Below are 22,951 nucleotides of genomic sequence, written 5' to 3'. Positions count from 1 at the left end.
GGGAGCTGCACCACCCCTCCTGCACCCCACCCCCCACCCCCAGCGCAGAGCCCACACCCAAATTTCCTCCCAGAGCTTTGCTTGTCTTCCTTTCATCAGAACCATCCTTCTTCTCCTGGGCTGCAAGTAGCCACCCCTGGGAAGCCAAGAGGCAGGCACAGGATTCTGCCAGGTAAGTGTCCCCAGCGCGCGATGGACGGTGCGATGAAGGTAAGTCTTCCTGAGGCACAATGAACTGCAATGCAGCGAACCACTGGCCAGGCGGTCGGGGCGAAGGGCATTCACTGGAGGTACAAGCTTGTGAGTGACTCCTGAGCACAGGGCCCCTTCCCCTTTTAAGGACCTGCTCCTCATGGCCTGCGACTGGAGATGACTTGGCTGCATCTGGTGGGTCACACTCCACCTTGGGCAGTGTCCATGCAGTGTCCCTGCTCTGGGTGTGTGAGTGCTGCCTAATGAGAGTCCCAGACACCTTCTCTATCTAGGAGCTCTTCTGATCTTCCAGCTGTTCAACCAGCCCCTTCATCCCACAAGCATTGCAGGAGGGAGCGGGAGGGGGAGGGGGAAAGCCACTTCACAGGCATTCAGAGAGGGAGAGGAGACAAAAATGGGAATGGGGGAAGTATAACACACCTATTGAGCATAGAAATCACTGCTGCTCCTACAACAGCAGGGACAGGCCACTAGGAGCTGGGAAAAATTAAGCCATCATGTTTCTGCCTGGTTTTGAACCAAGGACCTTTTGCGTGTTAGGCAAACGTGATAACCACTACACTACAGAAACTCTGTTGCAGGGCTCTGCCCCTCCCTTCATAAGAACATAAGAACGGCCATACTGGGTCAGACCAAAGGTCCATCCATCCCCATATCCTATCTGCCAACAGTGGCCAATGCCAGGTACCCCAGAGGGACTGAACCTAACAGGTAATGATCAAGTGATCTCTCTCCTGCCATCCATCTCTACCCTCTGACAAACAGAGGCTAGGGACACCATTCCTTACCCATCCTGGCTAATAGCCATTAATGCACTTAACCTCCATTAATTTATCTGCAAAAAGTACAAGGAGAACATGTGGCACCATAAAGACTAACAAATGTATTTGAGCATAAGCTTTTGTGGGCTAAAACCCACTTCATCGGACGCATGCAGTTAAAAATACAGTAGGATATATATATACACACAGAGAACATGAAAAAAATGGGTGTTGCCATATACACTATAACGAGAGTGATCAGTTAACGTGAGCGGTTATCAGCAGGAGAAAAAAACCTGGTGTTGGGAGGGGAACAGGAGAAAGGACAAAGGAAGCAAGAGACTAAGAGAAAGAGGATCAGACAGTGGATGGAGCAAGAGGTGAAACAAAAAGGACAAACCCCAATGTCCCCAGTGATTCTAAGGGACAAAATCCAGGTGTGCAATAAAATTCTGCCTCCTTAAGCTCATGTTTTCCATGCCTAGAATTCAACTCTCACCAGATGGATCAGACTGAACAGGTTTCACACCTCCAGGAGGCTCTTACCTTCTAAACAGGGACGGCTGTTTTCCAGTAAAATCACTGAAAGGGAAGGAGAAAACTTGAAAGAGGTTCCTCCTGGCGCTCACGTCCGTGAACCCGAATACTCTCAGTCCTCAAAGAGAGACCTGGAGAAGGAGACTTGCTGCAGCAAAGCCACAGGGTCTCTGAGGTTTCCCTGGCCCCTCGCCCCTGTCCTGCCTGGCTGATGTCAGCATCTCTCTGTGAGGTCACCACCTCCCCACCACCTTGGACCAATAGTCTGAGGTCCTGCAAAAGGCCTTTGTGATGTCACTGCCCCACCCCTCCCTTGCTGTGCTAATGTCCTGCCCCTGGCCAGGCACTTTGCAGGTTTGAGCTACTCCCTGGGGATCACCTCACTCAAGGAGCGTTCGTTCTAGGCAGCAAGCCGGCTAGACAGGGAAACATCAGACGCTGCTCCCAATGCTACACTCAGTTTTTCAGAAATGAGTCGACTTTATGGCCAGAAGAGACCATTAGAGCATCTAATCTGACCCCCTGCATATCACAGGCCTCCTGTATGACACAAGAGCTACTTTTGGGGCAAACACATTCCAGAAAGGCATCTAGTCTTCATGAAATGACATCAGGAGATGGAGAATCCACCATTTTCCTTGGTAGCTTGTTCCTGTGGTGAATCATCCTCGCTGTTGAATATTAGTTGTAATAGGAATTTGTCTCTTTTCACCTTCCAGCCATTGGGTCTTGTTATGCCTTTCTCTGCTCGATTAAAGAGCCCTTTAATACCCAATCCTTTCTCTCCATTAAGACACTTCAGCACTTCAATGAAGTCACCTTTCAATCTTCTTTTGATCAGCTAAACAGGTTGAGCTCTTTCAATAGCTCCCTAGAAGGCATTTTTCTCCAGCCCTCAGAACATTTGGTGGCTCTTTGCTGCCCCAGCAGAGCAGTTTGCAGGGACCACTGGAGCGGTTCATGGAACGGCTGGTGGAGTGGAGCGGCTCAGACTCCCTGCTTGCGAGAGGGGAAGTATTGCCTCCTAGAGGCGCCCGGGGGTGGTGGTATGTAATTGTCCCAGGTCACTGGGTGGGGGCTTGAGCCAGTTTTGCATTTTGTTATTGAAACAGAACCGCTAGATACTGAGCCCGGCCCTTGTTGCTGCCAACTCAGAGGGGCAGAAGGGTTACAGGAATTTATCACACAACCCTCCCTGCTCCCCGGAGCCCCACGGGGAGAAGCTGGCGAAGGGGGAGTCATTCCTCCCCTGCGCTCCCAGAAGAGCTGCTACGACTCCTTCCTGCCAGCTACTCACCCCTGGATCCAGCCTCAGCTCCTGGGATCTTCCTGCTCCAAAGGCTCCAGAGGCCTGGGGTGGGGAGGGCGTCACTGCACCGTCTGACACACAAGGGAGGTTTCTGGAATTGAAGGAAGGAGCAGAAAATGGAGAGGAAAGAAACAGAGAGAAAACGCCTCTTCTCTCTCCCATCCCCCTCCCTGCAAGAAATGTTACCAAGGACCAGCGTTAGGGGCAATGGTGCCCTGGGCAAAACTTGTACTTTGGCACTTCCCCATCGCCCCTGGACGATCCCCCTGACCCTTTACCCCCAGCTCCTGCACTCCCGACCCTTGCACCTCCCCCACCCCTAACTCTACCCCCTCCTGTGCCCTAACCCCTACGCTGTGTCCCCTTTGCCCTTAACTCCTGCACCCCCTCCTGTGCCCCCTGCCACTGCCCCTCTCCTGCCCCCCTTCACCCTCATCCCTGCGCCCCCTCCTGTGCCCCCAGCCACTGCCCCTCTCATGCCCCCCCTTCACCCCTAACCCCTGCACCCTCTCCTGTGCCACCAGCCACTGCTGCTCTCCTGCATCCCCTTCACCCCTAACCCCTGCACCCTCCTGTGCCACCAGCCGCTGCCCCTCTCCTGCACCCCTTCACCCCTAACCCCTGTGCCCCCTCCTGTGCCACCAGCCACTGCCCCTCTCCTGCACCCCCTTCACCCCTAACCCCTTCACCCTCTCCTGTTCCTCCAGCCTCTGCCCCTCTCGTGCACCCCCTTCACCCCTAACCCTGTGCCCCCAGCCACTGCCGCTCTCCTGCCCCGTTCACCCCTAACCCCTGCACCCGCCTGTGCCCCCAGCCATTGCCCCTCTCCTGCACCCCCTTCACCCCTAACCCCTGCACCCTCTCCTGTGCCACCAGCCACTGCCCCTCTCCTGCACCCCCTTCACCCCTAACCCTGTGCCCCCAGCCACTGCCGCTCTCCTGCCCCCTTCACCCCTAACCCCTGCACCCCTCCTGTGCCCCCAGCCATTGCCCCTCACCTGCACCCCTTCACCCCAACCCCTGTGCCCCCAGCCACTGCCCCTCTTCACCCCTAACCCCTGCACCCTCCTGTGCCCCCAGCCACTGCCCTCCTGCACCCCCTTCACCCCTGCACCCTCCTGTGCCACTAGCCACTGCCCCTCTCCTGCACCCCTTCACCCCTAACCCCTGCGCCCCTCCTGTGCCACCAGCTACTGCCCCTCTCCTGCCACCCTTCACCCCTAACCCCTGCGCCTCCTGTGCCCCCAGCCACTGCCCTTCTCCTTCCCCCTTCACCCTAATTCCTGCACCCCGTACTGTGCTACCAGCCACTGCCCCTCTCCTGCACCCCTTCACCCCTAACCCCTGCGCCTCCTGTGCCACCAGCCACTGCCCCTCTCCTGCCACCCTTCACCCCTAACCCCTGTGCCCCCTCCTGTGCCCCCAGCCACTGCCCCTCTCCTGCACCCCCTTCATCCCAAGCCCTGCACCCTCCAACACACACACCCAGCCACTGCCCCTCTCCTGCACCCCTTCACCCCAATCCCTGCGCCCCTTCCTGTGCCCCTAGCCACTGCCCCTCTCCTGCACCCCCTTCACCCCAACCCCTGCACCCTCTCCTGTGCCACCAGCCACTGCTGCTCTCCTGCACCCCCTTCACTCTAATGCTTGCGCCCCTCCTGTGCCACCAGCCACTGCCCTCTCCTGCCACCCTTCACCCCTAACCCCTGCGCCCCTCCTGTGCCCCAGCCACTGCCCTTCTCCTTCCCCTTCACCCTAATCCCTGCACCCCGTCCTGTGCTCCCCGCCACTGCCCCTCTCCTCCACCCCCTTCACCCCTAACTCCTGCGCCCCCTCCGGTTCCACCAGCCACTGCCCCTCCCCTGCCACCCTTCCCCCCTAACCCCTGCGCCCCCTCCTGGGCCCCCAGCCACTGCCCCTCTCCTGCACCCCTTCACCCCAACCCCTGCACCTCCAACACACACACCCAGCCACTGCCCTCTCCTGCACCCCTTCACCCCAATCCCTGCGCCCCTTCCTGTGCCCCCAGCCACTGCCCCTCTCCTGCACCCCTTCACCCCAACCCCTGCACCCTCTCCTGTGCCACCAGCCACTGCTGCTCTCCTGCATCCCCTTCACCCCAGCCCCTGCACCCTCCTGTGCCACCAGCCACTGCCCCTCTCCTGCACCCCTTCACCCTAACCCCTGCACCCCCTCCTGTGCCACCAGCCATTGCCCCTCTCCTGCACCCCTTCACCCTAATCCCAGCGTCCCCTCCAGTGCCACCAGCCACTGCCCCTCTCCTGCACCCCTTCACCCCAACCCCTGCACCCTCCTGTGCCACCAGCCACTGCCTCTCTTCTGCACCCACTTCACCCCTAACCCCTGCACCCCTCCTGTGCCCCCAGCCACTGCCCCTCTCCTGCACCCCTTCACCCCTAACCCCTGCGCCCCTCCTGCGCCCCAGCCACTGCCCCTCTCCTGCACCCCTTCACCCCTAACCCCTGCACCCTCCTGTGCCATCAGCCACTGCCCCTCTCCTGCCCCTTCACCCCTAACCCCTGCACCCTCCTGTGCCACCAGCCACTGCCCTCCTGCACCCCTTCACCCTAACCCCTGCCCCTCCGGTTCCACCAGCCCCTGCCCCTCTCCTGCACCCCCTTCACCCCTAACCCATGTGGGGACACTGACCTGTGTGCATAGAGCAGCTGGCATTGCTCCTCCGGGCACCGCTAGGGGCTGTGGGGGAGTGGGAGGTGGGCGAGAAGTGACATCATCCGAGCTCCCTGCATCCAGGTCACTTTCCTCAGCCGGGCTGCGTCAGGGGAGGGCAGAGAGCAGCAGCTTCTGATGCTCCCCTCACAACCCAGCCCAGGTGGGGAAAGTGACCAGGACGCAGGGAGCACATAGTGTTGCTCCTCGCTCCCCCCCACCCTCTGTGGGGCCACGGAGGAGCACTGGGGCAGGGGAGAGCAGTGAGCAGCTTTGCACGGCCACACGGTGCCCTTTGACCCCCTGGAGCCCTGGGCGGCTGCCGGGGGCCCCACCCCTAAGGCCGGCCGGGCTCCCCAGCACGAACAGCAGAGACACAGGGAGACTGGCCACCCACTGAGCAGAGGTAGCCTGGGCGGCTCGTAATGGAGGCTCGGGGGGGCTCAGCCTCCCCAAACCTTTTGTCGCCAAGGGGGCAGTGGGGCCCATGACTAGGGGCCCTGGCCAAATTAGGCCCCCCTGGAAAAGTCTCCCCCATGTCAGCCCCAGGGCTGGAGGAGCTCCCACTCCCTGCTACGGCCCAGGGGCTGCAGCAGGGCACAGAGCTTCTCTGGTCTCGGGGCCGCAGCGGGGCTGGGGTAAAGGAGTGACCGGGTGGGGCCAGTGGGGGAGGGGGTGGAGCAGAGGTGACAGTGGGTGGGGCCGTGGGTGGAAGGTGTGGAAGGGGGCAGAGCCACACACAGAAGTGTGTGGGGGGGTCATGGTTCTGGTGCTGGGGCCCCTGCACTTGTTCTCCCTTTCCCTGGGCTTTGGCATCACTAGCCCCTGCTTAGCGAGTAGGGGTCAGTGGTCCCCAAAATGTGGGGCGTGACTCCTAGGGGGACACAGAGGAAGATTGATGGGGGCACCTCAGGGCCTGAGCCAGCCCCCATGGAGGGCAGGGAGGGAGCCCCACTCAGTCCCAGCTCTTCCCCAACCCCACCCTCAGCCTCAGCCTGGGCCCCTGGCTCCCAGCCCGGCCTCGACCCCCTTACCCCTGTCCGCACCCCTCTCGCCAGCAAGCACCGGCCCCACTCCCAGCCCCGGTTCTCGACCGCGGCTTCCGAGGGGCCACAGCCATGGATACGAGGGCGCAGTGTGAAATGTTTGGGGCCCACTGGGTTAGGGTGACGTCCTCAATCACTTCTCTGCAGTCCAATGAAAGCGATTCCTCCCCCCCCACCCCTCCGTCAGGACGGCCTAGGTACGTTCTGCTGCCCTTCACTCATACAGGGAGGAGAATAACATTTCATTCCACTCAATCCTAAAGTGATTTGTAACCCACCACCATCCCAAACTGGTCATTTTGGGGAAGCGGCCCCACCATGCTGCATAGCTAGGCAGAGCAGGGGGGTCTGTGCAAATACGGCCTGTTCCTGAAGTCTTCCCCCAGCTCCTCACTAGATGTGAGGGGGGAGCTCATTCAGACCCTGCTTACGCTTAGTATTTAAAAACTCATTAGTTTCCCTATCTCTGCCGGCCTTAGATTTCTCCTCCTGTCCCTGTCTTAGCTGCTCAGATGAGGTAGCTGAGTGGTTAAGGTGATGGACTGCTAATCTATTGTGCTCTGCACGCATGGGTTCAAACCCCATCCTCATCAGCTGCATTTACTCTTCACTCTCCTTTATAGACAACCATCTCCCCCCTTGGTACAATGACAGATCAAACAAAACCTTTCTCAGAATCTCAGCTGCCTCCCCTGTTGCTTCAAATAAAATGTCTAAATCCCAGATTTCTAAAAATTCTCTAGTCCTGCATTTCTTAGTTTTTATCTCAAAAGGGAACAGCCTCTTAATCTCCCCCAAACACCCTGGGACCTCCCCAAATAATTAAAATACCCCCAACCTGAGCAAGGCCACAACAGTGAACCAGAGCTAGTGTCTAGGCCAAGCTGTTCTGAAGGAGACAACTCAACCATTTTCCCTCTGCTTCCCTTGGCAAAGTCTGACTGAGAAAACAAAATTCCCCAAACTGAAAATTTTCTGCTGAAAAACCACTACTAGTCTGTTTGGGGACTTTGGTTTGAATGTACTATTATTATTCTCTTCTGATTTCTGAATTATTTCAGTTCAGTGTTTGTCATCCAGGTGTGTTTCCAGCTGTTGAGTTGTGGGGGAGAGAGGCTAACTCATAATGTCTCTACCCCCCCTTTCATAGTTTCTTCCAACTGGCTAGGAAGTCCCTTTGCTAGGATGTGAGTCAAGCAGTGTCCATTGTCGCTGTGCTATCTCGGAGAAGTCTGCATTGTACACGGTTCCTGGGATAGTCTTTGGGAGTGTGGATCCCTTTAATGGGCCAGCAGCGAGTCTGGCTCCTCTATTGTCACACCTGAAAGGCTGGTGGTGGGCATTTCCCAACCTCATCTCAGTAACACACACAGAGCAAAACTTCCCAGCCAATGCTACACACACAATCCAACACAATATTAATGTTCAACAGACCCAGACTTTTGAAATGACACCTCACCAGGCAGACTTTGTACAAACCGGTATCATCATTATATGAGACTGGTGAATATGGGGCTTCCAGGGTGCTGCTTTGAGCACAGCGAGCCACCCCTGGGCTGACATTGCAATGGAGACGTACCCTTAGAGTCCATCTCTCCTGGGATAAAGACGGCAGCATGGCTGGCCTGGACCATCTGACGTGGGCTCATGAAGCTAAAGCTGAGAGGCTAAAAACTGTGGTGCAGATATTTGTGTTCACACTGAAGCCTGGGTTTGGAAACCCTCACCCCTCGTGGGGTCTCAGAGTTTGGGCTCAAACCCATCTGTCTGCCCTGTAATTTTATAGTCTTGCAGCTCAAGCCCCTTAACTCTGAGTCAGCTGGCCGGGCTTTGCGACAGGTGCCCTGGGTGTGTTAATCACTGTGTAGACATAACATTAGGCTACGTCTCCAGTGCAATGAAACACCCACGACTGGCCCGTGTCACATTAATCAGGGTCATGCGGCTTGGGCTGTAAAGTTGCAGTGTCCATGTCTCGGCTCAGGCTCAGTCCCCTGCTCCAGGAGCCCAGAAGGTTGGGAGGGGGTTTAGCAAGTGGAAATGGTAAAACCGCAAGGGAGTATTACCCTGGACTCATGGCATTTCTCCATCGGTCTGTCTGCTTTGGGGCAGGGACAGAAACACGTCCTGCTGCTTTTGTTATTTCAAAGGGCGGTTTAGGATTTTCATTCTCAGACACAGTGCACAAAACAGGACTCCACCCTTGGCATAAACTAAATGAGCTGCCCACAGATTCTGGCAGCCACAATGAGCATTTGGTGAGAGAGCTCAGACCTGCCCCTGTCCCAGAGGGAGGGGGTCATCCATGAGGGGACTGGACCACTGACCTATCAGCTCCTAACTCCCAAACTTTCAGTAACTCTATCCTCAGTGCCTGTGAGTGTAATTTAAAACATAAGAAAAACCGCACTAGGCTAGACCGAAGGTCCATCTAGCTCTGAATCTTGTCTTCTGACAGTAGCCAATACCAGGTGCCCCAAAAGCAACTCAGTAAGGTACCACTGGAACTTGAACCCAGGATCTCCTGTATACAAAACAGTGGTTTTAGCCAGCTAAGCCATGGTGCCTACAGCTGCTGAAGGGATCATGTCTGCACACACCTGACTCTCTGCCAACCTCCATCTGGGCCTGACAAGCTTTGCTGGTGTTTGGATTCAGTAAAGCAGAGGAGCAGGTGAAGTTTTACTCCCAAGGTTCTTTGGACAGGTCTACACTACAAAATTAGATCGGTGTAACTACATTACTCAGGGGTGTAAAAAATTTACCTCCCTAAGCAATGCAGTTATATCAGCCTAACCCCGGTGCAGATAGCGCTGTGCCAATAGGAGGGCTTCTCCCATCAACATAGCTTGGGGAGGGGCTTGGTTAGTGAAGATGAAGAGAATAGGTGGCCCATGGCTCTTGCATTTGGGGAGGCTGGGTGTGAGCGCTGGAAGCTCCCTGGAAGTGGGGGGCCCATTGATGCCCAGACCATGGCACTGCCCCCCACCCTTCTCCTCTCTCTGTGGCTCCACCTGTGCTCCCCCCTTGCTCCTGTTTGGCCACTTCCCACCCCCGCTCTTCCTCTTTGGCTGAGGACGGCTGAGCCACCTTTCGCTCGCTCCCCTCCTCCCCCAAGGCCTTCCTGCCTCCTGCTCGTGCCTCTCCACCCCCTACCACAAGGTCTGCCCACCAGCCGCCACCGCCACCTCTCTGACCCATCCCTGCAACCCACCCTGCCCACCACCCACACCTCTCTGCCTCTCCCCTGAGACCTGCCCTGCCCACTGCCCCCACCTCCGAGACCTGCTCTGCCCACCGCTCGAAACTCTCTGCCCCTCCCGAGACCCACCCTGTCCACGTCTTTCTTCGGTCGTCTGTTGTTATTCCATGAAACATCAAGAATGGAATAAAAAGCTGAGTTTACTCCAGGGTGAGGAAAGAAAGGAGCCACCAACCCCCTGGCATTGCTGCTTTAGTTAAAGTGTTTTAACTAAACAGCTATTGAATGTCCTCCCTATGCCCCTTGTGTCCCCAGAGCACATCCACGCTAGCAGTTCGTGGATGGCAACAGAGAGCAGTGCACTGTGGGTAACTATCCCACTGTGCTACTGGCTGCAGGGTGTTTTGGGAAGGGTTTGCAATGCCAAGACCCAAGACCCAGTGCCCCTTTATCTGAAATGCTGCCTCCTGGCAGTCACCCCTTTCTCTCAGGGTCTCCCCTTGCCAGGGGAACCCCCAACCACTATCCCCACCTCATCTCAGTACCAGGCTACTGCCAGTCATTGTCTAGCCCTGCACCCTGGGGCAGACTGCAGTATCAGCCACGCATCACTGGCAAGGAGGGTTTGGACCTGCTGCCTTGGCCTACCCCTGGGCTGCCCTCTGCAACCCCCAGGACCTATTAGCCTTTTGCTAGGCTGCAGCCTGGGGCTTTCCAGGCTGGAGCTCCCCAGCTCCTCTGCCTTTCCCCAGCCCTGCTTCACTCAAGTACCCTCTGTCCAGCCCCCTGCAGCCAGGTCCTTCTCTCGCTACAAGCAGAGGGAGACTGACTGGGCTCCTGGCTCACAGCCTCTTATAGGGGCCAGCTGGGCCTGATTGGGGTTTGGCCCCCGCTGAGCCTGCTTCCCCCAATCAGCCCAGGCTCCTTGCCCCAGCCCCAGCCCTCTCCTGGCCTGTTTTAAGCCCCAAAGGGCAGGAGCAGGTAACCACCACCCCCCAACACAGCCCCTATACTGGCTCCTCTCCAATTTCCTGTTGCGTTTCTGGCTGCGATTTTCCCCTCACCTCCTTCTCCACGCACTCCCTATCCGTGGCCCCAGAAAGTTGTGAGACCTCCTGGTCAACCTCCTCCTCGCCCTGGCAAAAATGGCCATCTACGTGACCAGGGAGAGGCAGTTGGCCAATGGGGACTCCTGCGACTGTGGGGCTTGTTTCCGATCCTTAGTCCGTTCCCGTCTCCGGGCGGAGTTCCTCTGGGCGGCATCCGCTGGCTGCCTTGATGCCTTCGAGGGGCTGTGGGCGCTGTCTGGGGTTCTCTGCTCGGTGTCCCCGTCAGGATCCCTTCTTATGACCCTCTGACCGCACTCCTGTCCCTGTTCTTTTATTAGTTGTCCCCCCAATTAGTGGGTTTCTGATGCCCTGTTGAACCTCCCCTTAGGCTGGGGGGGGGATCCGTTAGCATGGGGCGGGCTTCCGCCCGCCCCGTTTCCCGGAAACCCAATAGATACAGAGCTGCAGAGCCCTCCCCCACAACACACACACACACACATACCTACCGGTGTTGGGAGGGGAACAGGAGAAAGTACAAAAGAAGCAAGAGACGAAGAGAAAGGAGGGAGGGAGGAAAAGGTGAAACAAAAAGGACAAACCCCAATGTCCCCAGTGATTCTAAGGGACAAAATCCCAGGTGTGCAATAAAATTCTGCCTCCTTAAGCTCATGTTTTCCATGCCTAGAATTCAACTCTCACCAGATGGATCAGACTGAACAGGTTTCAAACCTCCAGGAGGCTCTTACCTTCTAAACAGGGACGGCTGTTTTCTAGTAAAATCACTAAAAGGGAAGGAGAAAACTCGAAAGAGGTACCTCCTGGCGCTCACGTCCGTGAACCCGAATACTCTCTCAGTCCTCAAAGAGAGACCTGGAGAAGGAGACTTGCTGCAGCAAAGCCACAGGGGTCTCTGAGGTTTCCCTGGCCCCTCACCCCTGTCCTGCCTGGCTGATGTCAGCATCTCTCTGTGAGGTCACCACCTCCCCACCACCTTGGACCAATAGGCTGAGGTCCTGCAAAAGGCCTTTGTGATGTCACTGCCACACCCCTCCCTCGCTGGGCTAATGTCCTGCCCCTGGCCAGTGACGCTGGGCCCAGGCTCAATGGCAGGTGTCAGAGCCGCGGCATCAGGAGATGTAGAACCTTCGGTGGGGCCCCCGCCCGGGAAGGAACACGGTCCCCCCGCACCAACGAGGGACACCCCGGTAGCTCGGGTCCCAGCCACAAAGCACCGGCCGTCGCCTCGACAGGTTGGGCGGCCATCAGCAGGGTGCCGTCCACAGCTGGGCAGGTTGAGGATTCCAAGGGACCCTTGGAGGCGGGAGCGGGCGCAGCAGGAGGGACGCTGGAGCTCGGGGAAGGGGAGCTGGGGTGAGGTCGGCCAGGTCGAGGCCTGCTGGCAGGATGTCGTCCTCCCCCAGGGTGACCGGGGTCAGACCCAGGGCCTCAATCTCCTCAAAGATAGAAGGGATCTCACCCCCCACCACCCCAGGGTCCTCCCCCACTCGCGCCCGAGGCAGCGCTCACATCGGGCGTTGCAGGGGGCACAGGCGGCAAGGGAACAGGGGGGCCTCATCGGAGGCCTCTGCAGGGAGGGACTGCGGAGGAGGGATGGTGGTACCTTCCGGTGCTGCCACATCTTCCCCAGCCGGCACTGGCAGATGGGCCGACCCCGTGGGCAAGGTGGAAGGCTCGGTGTCTGCAGCCCCCTTTCTGGTCTTGCGGGGGGCTTCCGTGTCCGGTGGCACGAGTGGAGCCCGAGCCTGCCGCTTGCCCCGCTTACCCTGTACCCGGGTCCAGCCCTCCATGGCATCGCCTGCGGGTTGCTCAACAGGGGTTGGGTCAGGGGGCAGGGATGATGGTTTGGGGGCTCGGAGAGGCACAAGTGGGACAGCAGGAGGGTGGGAAGAGTCCCCCTGGGGAAAGCCCCCTCCCACACCCGGCAGTACCCCTGCCGCACCCTCCTCCACAGGCCCCGCCAGAGTGCAGGCAGCAGACGCAGGAGCAGTGGTGGGCTGAGGAGGAGGAGGGGTGGCTCTGGGCACCGGGCGGGCAGGGGGTGCCGGCGATGACGGGGCCGGCACCCTGCCAGAGCTCAGGGGTCCTGGGTGCTCCTCCGTGCCGGGCCAAAGGGCAGTCCCTCCGAACATGCCCCGTCGCCTGGCAGAGGTAACACCGGGCCTCCCCCGTGGAGTAATGCACCCGGTAATGGGCCCCCTGATAGGGGACCAGGAAAGACCCCTCGAGTGCCTCTCTGCCACGCACCGCCGGCGGCAGTTGAAGCTGCACCTGCCGGCGGAACGAGAGGACGTGACAGAGGGCAGGGTCTTTGCAGCCCAAGGGGAGAGGGCTCATAACAGAAAGGGGCTTCCCCAGGTTAGAGAGGGCGGGTAACAGGGCGGCATTGGGAAGGAAGGGAGGGATGGAGGTCAGGACCACAAGGACACCCAGGTCCTCCTGTTGTTCTAGGGGGACGAACACGCCCCCCCACTGCCACGACCTTCTCCATCGCCTCCTGGGCGGCGGCCTCCGAGGCAAGGAAGACGACCACCTTGCCGTACATTTTGGAGGCTGACACGATGGCCGTGGGCCCCACCACCCTCGCCAATGCCCGCACGTAGGTCTCCACGTGGGGCGAGGCAGGCACCAGGAGGCAGCGGACGCCGTGCTTCCGGGTCAAGGTGGGGAAGGGGCTCCGGCCGCTGTAGATGGTACCGGAGTCGGCGGTCGAGGGAGATGACATAGCGGCAGGCGGCGGGCCGCCGCCACCTGGGCGTACGCTCTGGGGGCAAGGGGAAGGGCATCCACAGAGCTGGTGGAGGGGACAGCGGGGAGGGGCGCCGTGGCCGGTGGCAGGGCCGCGGCAGCAGTGGCAGGCTCCGCCATGGAGGGCTTAGTCTTCCTAGCGGGGCCCTTTGCCTTCTTTTTGCCCTGGCCCTTTCCGCCGGCTGGGGGGGCTCCCCCAGAGGCAGAAGGGGCGAGGGATGTGGCAGCAGCAGAGGGCACCCCGTCGCCCGCTGCTGGCGGCGCCTCAGCGGGCGTGGTGGCAGGTGGTCTGGCAGCGGCAGTTGAGGTCGAGACTAGGGTTTTTTTGGGGGGGAGCAGGTGGGGGAGGGGGGACAGGCATTGTTCCAGGGGTCCCACCCGCTGCGTCTCCCGCCATGCTGCGTAGGGAGGGAGAGAGGGAGGGGGAAGGGGAAACAGGTCACCACTCCTCCCTGCTAGGCTGTGGGCAGGGGAGGAGGGTGCCAAGATGGGAGGGGCAGATAGGGGAACTATCAAGGACTGGGCGGAGGGGGGGTCAGTCACCAATACAGGATCGAAATCCGGCTCCTAGCTGCACTAGGGGAGGGGGAGGGAAGCAAGAGCAATGGGGGGTGCAGTGCAATAGGGGCAAACTCAAACAGGGAGAAGCAGGGGTGCACGAGGGGAGGGGCTAATCAGGGTGAGGGGCCGCGGAGGGAGGGGAGCAACCAGGCTGGGAGTGGGGCAGAGGGACCAAGGGGCTGGCTTCAGGGCTGGGGCAGGACAAACAAAGCTGCAAAGGGAGATGGGTGGGGCAGGCCAACAAACTGAAGCTGGGTGTGGGGGGAGGTTACGAGGGGCGAACGGGGCAGGCAACAAGGGGCAAAGCCAGGGGGCCAGTTGCAGAGGGGAAGGGGTCAGTCCGGGGGCGGGGCGGTATGTGAACCCACGAGCACTCGTGCAAAGTCAATATGGGGCTGGCTGCTGCTGGAGGTCCAAACGGTGGCAATAGGGAGTGGCAGGCCAGGCGAGCAGCTGAGTCCCAGAGGCAGATGGTAAGTGGCCTGCGGAGGTGGTGGAGGGGGCAGCGGTGGTGGTGGGGCTGGGGGGGGGACACAGATGGACCAGGGGGCAGGCTCCATGCCACACCCCCTGTGTGCCCCACACACACAGTCTGAACCCCACCACTAGAGCACAGTTAGAGAGTTACTTAGTCTGCGATGGCCCCCTCCACAGTGGTCTCCAGAGTCCTGTGCGCTCCCCAGCAGCCAGTGGTCCTCGTAGTCCTCTTCCTCCTCCAGGCTCCAGCAGCTCCCCAGGGCAAACACAGCTCCAGCAGCAGCAGCTCCTCCGCCAGCAGCCCCGATGGCCAGGCAGGAATGACCCCCCCAGGTGTTAGCTGCAGTGGTGGAGGGGTCCTGGCTTCTCCTCCAGCAGTGGGGGAGGGGGGGCAGGCCAGCAAGGCCCCCCCCACCCCTCGCTCAGCAGCAGCGGCAGCAGCAGCCCAGGAAGGAGCAGTCCAGCCAGCAGCAGCAGCCCAGGGAGAGGGAGCTCCAGCCAGCAGGGCAGCCAGAGAAGGGGGGAGCACCCAGCCAGCAGGGCAGCCCAGGGACACAGAGTACTCCCGGCAGTGGGGTGCTTACCCTGCTCCTGCCCTGCGGGGCTTGAAGCAGCCCAGGAGAGGGCTGGGGCTGGAGCAAGGAGCCTGGGCTGATTGGGGGAAGCAGGCTCAGCTGTGGCCATGCTCCAGTCAGGCCCAGCTGGCCCCTATAAGAGGCTGTGAGCCAGGAGCCCAGTCAGTCTCCCTCTGCTTGTAGCGAGAGAAGGGCCTGGCTGCAGGGACCCAAGCAAGACACCTAGAGTGGGAGCAGGGATGGGGAAGGGCCAGAGGAGCTGGGAGCTCTGGCCTGGAAAGCCCCAGGCTGCAGGCCTGACTATAGGCTGAATAGGTGCAGGGCTGCAATGGGGCAGCCCAGGGGGAAGCAGAGGCAGCAGGTCCAAACCCCTTTGCCTGTGATGAGTAGCTCATACTGCAGTCTGCCCCAGTGAACGGGGGCTGGATGGAGACTGGGCAGTAGCCGAGACTGAGGTGACGTGGGGATAGTGGGAGGGGGAGACCCAGAACTGGGGGGGTTCTGCCAGGGGGTACTGCCAGGGTAAAAGGGGCACCGGGGTCCTGGGAGGGACAGGGGGCCAGCTGCGGTAAGGCAGATCACCGGCCTGCAGAGGGCGCTCTGACGGCTGGAGAGCTAATTCCCAAGAAGACCAGCAGGAGGCGCCGTCAGGTGCGTCTGCCCCCGCTTACATTGGGGAATTGATTCTATGACAAGAGGAGACGTAACCTATCCCAAAATGATCTCCCTCCTTCAGTTCAGTGACAGCCTGAAACGTTACTTATCCCGGCAGAGCCGGAGGATTGAAAGCAGCTACATCAAATCCCTGTGTAGCTAGCAGGAATGAACACAAACACTCCCTGCTATCTGAAGAGATGTTTAGTTTTACCCTTGGTAAACTAGAAGTCTAAAGGGAAGGAAGGTGGTGCCATATATAAAGAGTGAAACACAAAACAATTATCATAGTTATGCCCATAGTGACTGCAAAATATTTCTATATTCTTCTTATCCTCAGTGTATTATTTTCTCTGGCGTCCATACATGGACTATACCTTGACCAAGAAATTTGAATCTCGATAAAATAATATACAGACAAGCAATAGGAAAGTGGAAACTACAGTGATAGAACAACAAAGAAATGAGGATTTCAGACCCCAGCTATTGATAAGTGAGTTGTTGCCAGACAGGATGCTATCATGGTAGAGGTTGTGGATGCTGGTTGCTTAACTGTCTGGCCCCCAGGGCAGGATTTTGAGGGTCTCAGAATGCCAGCACCCATCTTTTGTTTGCTTAAAACGTGAGCAGGGAGATTCCAACACTGCAGAACTCATGGAACTCCAGGAAACGTGTAACTTTAGGTCCGGGTGAGTGTGCCTAAAAATCAGCTGTGCTGGAGAAGGTCTCTAGGAGTTGAAAGAGATGTGCCATCTTGGCCTCCCTAAAGAGTGTCATCAAATATGATGAAAACTAGGGTTGATAAGTCACATTCTTTGTAGCGTTAGGATTTGGGACTGGTCCAAAGTGCCCATTTTAAGACTCTTTTTTCCTCTCTCTTGGGTGTTCTGGTTTCTGCATAGAGACGTGGTTTCAAATCCCACTCCTGACATGACCATTTTCTTTTATCTGGAGAAAATGGCCTCACTTCAATCTCCTTTGCAACAATAGAACACCATTTGTTTAGCTTTTCTATTCCAGTAATTGTGAGAGAAGTTCCAAACTAGGGGGAAACAGGGTCTTTTCTCTCAACCGATCAATTTTTGTCTTCCTTCATTCCAAGCCATTTTCTCAGATACATCCGTATTTCCCACACTTTCGTTCAGCGTTCTTTGCTTTTATGAAATTTTAGGGTCATCATTTAATTGCCATACAACTGTACTTATGAAGTGAAGTGAAACACAATATTTTTTGGATATTCTTGCAGAAGAGTTTTGCTTTCTGACCTGGAATTGAACAGGGGCTACCCAAGGGGGACAATGCTACTCCCTTTTCTTGCCTCATCCGAAAAAACATACATTCCTGATGCCCTTTGTTTCCTTGCCCTTTTTAGGGTAAATTTACACTTCTCAGAAGTAGAATCCTTTACAAAACCACTCAAAATCTCAGCTGTGTCGTAAGCAATGGCTTCCGGAAACATGCCCAGCTTTTCTTTAATTTGGTGACACGGGTCCAGGCAAGGGACTGGATACAGGCCTGGATCAGAATCTTCATTACCAGAGCTAGAATTTCTATTTAAAAATAGCTATTTTTCTGCTGCTATTAGATTTCCAACACTGATTTCATTTTATACACATTTTTTGCATCTATTAAGGATAAATTGAACAAAAATACCACTTCTCTTTCCTCAACACCTGCATCATGAAGGGGAGCATTCCGAATAGGAAAGATCTTCTGTGGGGCATGGGTTACAAAAATGCTTCGGGAACCAAATACATGGGCACTTTGCCAAGTTAAAAATCACTTAATGTGGAATTCTCTCCCCAAATCATCTGAGAAAATACTGACTTAAATAATTGAACTCCACTGTGATCATATACACTTCCTTCAGTTAATTGGGCTTCTGCTGTTGTTCACCATTTCCGAATAGAGATTTTAAATCACTGCTGTTTCTTTGTTAGCATGTGCAGTAAATTGGAGAGTTCTCCACTGTTGACAGAACTGCACTTGAACTGTCATCATGGAGGGGTGGGAAAAAGCAAAGCTGAAGTGACAAATGAGGATTTTAGGAAATGGTCATTTGTCTTCAATTCTCCAAGAAATCTGAGCTACGTCCTATCGAACTGAACTAATATCCAATTGGGTGAGCAAACAGCCTTCAGGAAAGAGAGAAACCCACATCACAGAGAGACAGAATACATGACAATGAAAGTATCAAGAGAAATTCCAGAGCAGGTTACATCTGATTAGTTAGAATCAGGACAAGAGATTCTCCCATCACATTCTCCTCTGATCCATTCAAAGCAGCTTCACTCAGCACTCTCTCAATAGTCAGTTATATTATTTACAAAATTGTAAGCATCCCAGCATCCCATAATGGGGGACAAAATAGTCCTCTTGCCAGAAGTGGCTTTACCAATAGATGAAACCTGGAATTTAAATGCCAAATAATCACACTATGTTTGGGATTCATTTAAATTCCCTTTCCAGGTCTTTGACACTTTCATCTCCAGTCATAGCGACTCTGATATAGGAGGAAAGAAATCAAAGCATCATCTCCAAGCACGGACAGCTGAGAACTCTTCCTCATATGACATTTTGAGAAGTGGAGGGATAGAACGTGATGAAAATAAACTCTGCACAGAGAAGCCAAAATGTAACAGTTCTGGAGTGATGGGGAAGGAGGGAATTTCTGAACCACCCCATCTCCTTCCAGTGTCACAGAGGCTGAAATGACACTTTTTTCCCCTGCTCCTCTTTATTTAACTATAACATGAAAAATTCCCAATGTAACTGCTCTTTAGCACAACCCAGAGCAACGTGAGAACAACTGGCAAGGATTCAATCTGTATCACTGGCGACTCTAACAATCACTTTGCAATAGGAGGAAAGGTATAAATGTGATGCTCTCTGGTTCCTCATAAGAAGGGCACACTCCAGTTACTTGTGGGATAATTGAGTTGATAGAAAGGACAAATGGGCCCACCTCAAAAGAAGGCAAACTACAAAAGGCATAAATGGGCCACTCATCTGGCCAAGCTGAGGGATAACAGTGCTGCAAACAGTTCAAACAGATTAAAAAAGTTATTATGTGGGAATCAGGAAAAGTATGAAAGAAAAAAAATTGATAGCCCTAGAGGGTTTTATGGTGTTCACTGCCCTTGCAGATTCTCTGATGGCTAATATGAGCTGAGTGCCAAGAGAAGGTTTTCCCACACTCACGGCATTCGTAGGGCCTGTTCCCCGGTGTGGATTCTCTGATGTTCAGAAAGGTTTGATCTTTGAGTGAAGCTTTTCCCACACTCACGGCATTCGTAGGGCCTGTCCCCTGTGTGGATTCTCTGATGAACAGAAAGGTGTGAGCTGCTAGTGAAGCTTTTCCCACACTCACTGCATTCGTAGGGCCTGTCCCCCGTGTGGATTCTCTGATGTCTAAAAAGGTGTGAGCTGCTAGTGAAGGTTTTCCCACACTCACGGCATTCGTAGGGCCTGTCCCCTGTGTGGATTCTCTGATGAACAGAAAGGGCTGATCTGCGATTGAAGGTTTTCCCACACTCACTGCATTCGTAGGGCCTGTCCCCCGTGTGGATTCTCTGATGTCTAAAAAGGTGTGAGCTGCTAGTGAAGGTTTTCCCACACTCACGGCATTCGTAGGGCCTGTCCCCTTTGTGGATTCTCTGATGTTTAGAAAGGTCTGATCGGCGACTGAAGGTTTTCCCACACTCACAGCATTCGTAGGGCCTGTCCCCTGTGTGGATTCTCTGATGATTAAGAAGGGCTGAGTAGTCACATAAGTTTTTTCCACACTCTGTGCATGTATTTTTTCTCTTTCCAATGATGATTTCCTGCTTTGTTGTGGTTTCCTTGAGGTCCTTCTGAGTTCCCTCAGAGGAAATACGTTTACCCATTTTCACCCCCGGCTGGTTTCCTTGTTCTCTCTCTGGTCTGTGCTGAATCTCACAGGATTTTTCCTCCTCATGACTCCTGGACACATTGCTTTTTGATCTTTGCAATAATGCTCTGTGTTTATCCACTTGCTGAACATTTTTCTGCTGAGAATTCTGCTCCTCTTTCTCACATGCCATTGCATCACCTGCGGTGAAAAAGACAGAAACATCAAACAGGGATGAAAAGTGAAAAGCTAAAACAACCTAAGTGCTGGAGGGAGGTCAAATAAAAATCACAAACTGAACTCCCCCATACTCTTCCCCAAAACAGGAGAGAGGAGGGGATCAATTTGGCTTTCAAATGCCATCCAAATTCTCAGGGGGAAGGGAGGAAGCTACTGCCTGGTGTCTGCTAGAATCTACGGGAAGCCATGAGCTATAATTACCCTGAGAATATTACCCCTGCTGGCAACAATAATGAACTGAGAGACCTGTCAAGGGCTTGGTAGGGCATCCCAGATGTTTCCTTCAGGCACTTTCACACTCAGAGTTGGTTTAATGTTTCCTCACCTCTGCAGGAAGATCTCAGGGTATGTTTTCCCTCTGAACCCTGCAGGTCTGAGACCCACGGCTCTTCCCCTTGTTCCAGCTGGGAGATCACATCAGGTTTGGAAAATGGAAACCCTGCTCAGATGAAAGAAAACAAAGGAGTTCCGTTGATTTCATAAAACTTTCTCATAAAAAAACATTCTATTAATTTAACTTTAATACTTAGTGTGACCCAGTGTGCCTGGGATAGTCCTCACTGAAAATGCCAAGACCAGGGCAGGCTGAAAAAGGGAGAGCAGAGGCTCCCCAAACTGGTGGTTAACACAGAAGTTAAACTCACCGACCAGTCACCAACTGTGCTTCTGATCCCCCACACTGGTTATCGAGAAACTGAAAAAAGAAATCACACGGCCCCCTTTATTGCATGCCAGTTCTCTGACTCCTAATCAGCACCTACGTCCAGCACAGTGAGAGGTTATTTAAAAACTCTGCTCACATAAACAAAGTGTTCTTCTGACCCCAGAGTCAGCCACATCACCAGGTCAGTATAGGTTTGGATCTTACTCAAAATACTACGATGCCAGCCAATCATTGGCATCTAAACTAAAGGTTTATAAGCAAGAAAGCATCTAAACTAAAGGTTTATTATAAAAGAAAAAGAAAAAGGGAGTTGTTAAATGGGAAAGCAGTCAGACACATTCAGAAATCTATACATCTGGTTCTTAGCAGTATTGGTGAGTTTCTGGCTTGAAAGGCTCTCTGGTACACATCCACATTATTCAGTCCTTTGTTCAAGCCTTCAGTTTGTAGAGAAGTTGCTCCAGAGGTAGGAAGGGGGATTGAAGACAAAATGGAGATGATGCAGCTGCCCTTTATATTCCTTTTGCCAAGTGGCTTCTAATTCCTGTGTCCCAAACACAAGCTTCACAGCACATGGCATGGAAAAGCCTTGGAGTTCTCAGTACACAGTGTGATACAGCCTGGCCAGAGGGCAGCAGGAGAGGGTTGGCAGGGAGCCTTATTCCCTGCAGAGGGAAGAAAGTTTGCTATAGATTAACTAGAGCACCTGAAGCCAATTAGAGCCCCAGCAGTCAGTCACCTGATAAAGACCCTTGCTCCAATCAGACAGGGAAGGAGCTGGAGCAGAGGGGATTGGTGTTGGAGCAGAGAACAGTTTGAAGGGAAGCAGAGGAAAGTTTGGAGAAGTGCTGCAGTGGGCTAAGAAGTCCAAGACCCTAGGTAAGGGGCACCTGGCTTGTACAGAGGGAGGGCAGGAAGCCCCCACAAGCTGAAGGGTAGGAGCGGGAAGTAGCCTAGGGGAAGGAACCATCAGTTCAAGTGGTTCACCACTAACCTCAGGGCCCCTGGGCTGGGACCTGGAGTAGAGGGCGGGCCCAGGTCCCTCCCTCTCCACTCCCCTCCTCAAGGACACTAGTGGGGTAATTAAAATACCGATTCACAGGCAAGCAATGGCGCCCTGAACCTTCCCCAAAGAAGAGAGAGCGCGAGACCCAGCATAACAGTACTGGCAATTTGCCACACGTGGTGTCAGAAGTGGGATCTGCGCGCTGGGGACTTAGACCACGGTTAGGCAAAACCCTCCCATCCTTAAGATGGACGACGTGGTCAAGGCCCTTATACAAGCCACCGCGGCCCAGCAGGAGACTGCCCGAGTCCAAGCAACCGCCCAACAGGAGGTGACTAGAATGCAGCAGGACCAATCATCTGTTGATGAGTCAGGCTGCTCAAGACCGAGCCCTGCTGAAAGACCTGGTGAACCAGATGAAGGCCCTTATGGAGCAGAATCGCAACTGTAAAGGGACCCGGACCGTACGGGCTAGCCATTGCCTACAGAAAATGACACGGGAGGATGATGTGGAGGCAAACCTCCTGGCTTTTGAAAGAGCAGCCCTGCGGGAGGCCTGGCCCCGAGATCAGTGGTCTGGTATCCTTGCCCCATTCCTGTGTGGGAAAGCCCAGAAGGTCAATTACGATATGGCTGCAGAGGCTGCAGCAGATTATTCCCAGCTGAAGGCAGAGATCCTGGCCAGGTTCGGAGTAACGACATTGCGAGCCCAGAGGTTCCATGAGTGGCGGTATACGGAGGACAAGACACCCCGATCACAATTGTTTGACCTGATACACCTGACCCAGAAATGGCTGCGCCCTGAGGCCCTTAGCTCTGAGAAGATGATGGAGGTTCTGGTATTGGACCGGTATATGAGGGGGCTACCACCAGGTCTCAGGTCTTGGGTTGGCCAGAATGATCCCTCTACCTATGATGAGTTGGTCTCCCTCGTGGAAAGACAGCTGGCAGCCCGCGAACTGTTCCAGACCCCAGGCAGGGAGTCACGGCAATGCAGGAAGCCAACCCCAAACCCAAGGCCCTGGGCTTTCGAGAACTATAGGAGAACTGTAACCGGGAGGAAAGACACCGAGGAATGGCTCGAGGCCAGGAAGGGACCTTGGGGGTTTGGGAAGAGAGGTGGGGGGCCGGCCAAACAGTCCCAGGCAGAGGGTGACAACCGGAATAAGGGGGCGGTGTTATGAGTGTGGGGAATTGGGGCATATACCAGCCCAATGCCCTAACAAGGAAGAACCTATGCAGTGTAATCTGGGGAATTACGGGGAGCAATGTGGCCTAATCGGTCTGGTAGGGGTCACAATGACCTCATATGGATATACCAGACCAGTA

The 22,951-nt window shown here is 55.4% G+C and overlaps 1 protein-coding gene and 2 non-coding genes across 3 annotated transcripts in view; 2 read left to right on the top strand and 1 right to left on the bottom strand.

Moving 5' to 3' along the window:
• LOC120381809 (zinc finger protein 850-like) overlaps positions 1 to 22,951 on the top strand; it is a 288,805-nt gene that overhangs the window by 226,530 nt on the left and 39,324 nt on the right. The window lies entirely within an intron of this gene.
• TRNAV-AAC lies at positions 712 to 784 on the bottom strand. Its single transcript has one exon. It is a non-coding gene; the product is annotated as a tRNA-Val (tRNA).
• On the top strand, positions 7,069 to 7,150 carry TRNAS-GCU. Its single transcript has one exon. It is a non-coding gene; the product is annotated as a tRNA-Ser (tRNA).

This window comes from Mauremys reevesii, linkage group 14 (assembly GCF_016161935.1).
Source record: "Mauremys reevesii isolate NIE-2019 linkage group 14, ASM1616193v1, whole genome shotgun sequence".
Lineage (NCBI taxonomy): Eukaryota > Metazoa > Chordata > Testudines > Geoemydidae > Mauremys > Mauremys reevesii.
This window is presented reverse-complemented; position numbering and strand designations above follow the sequence as displayed.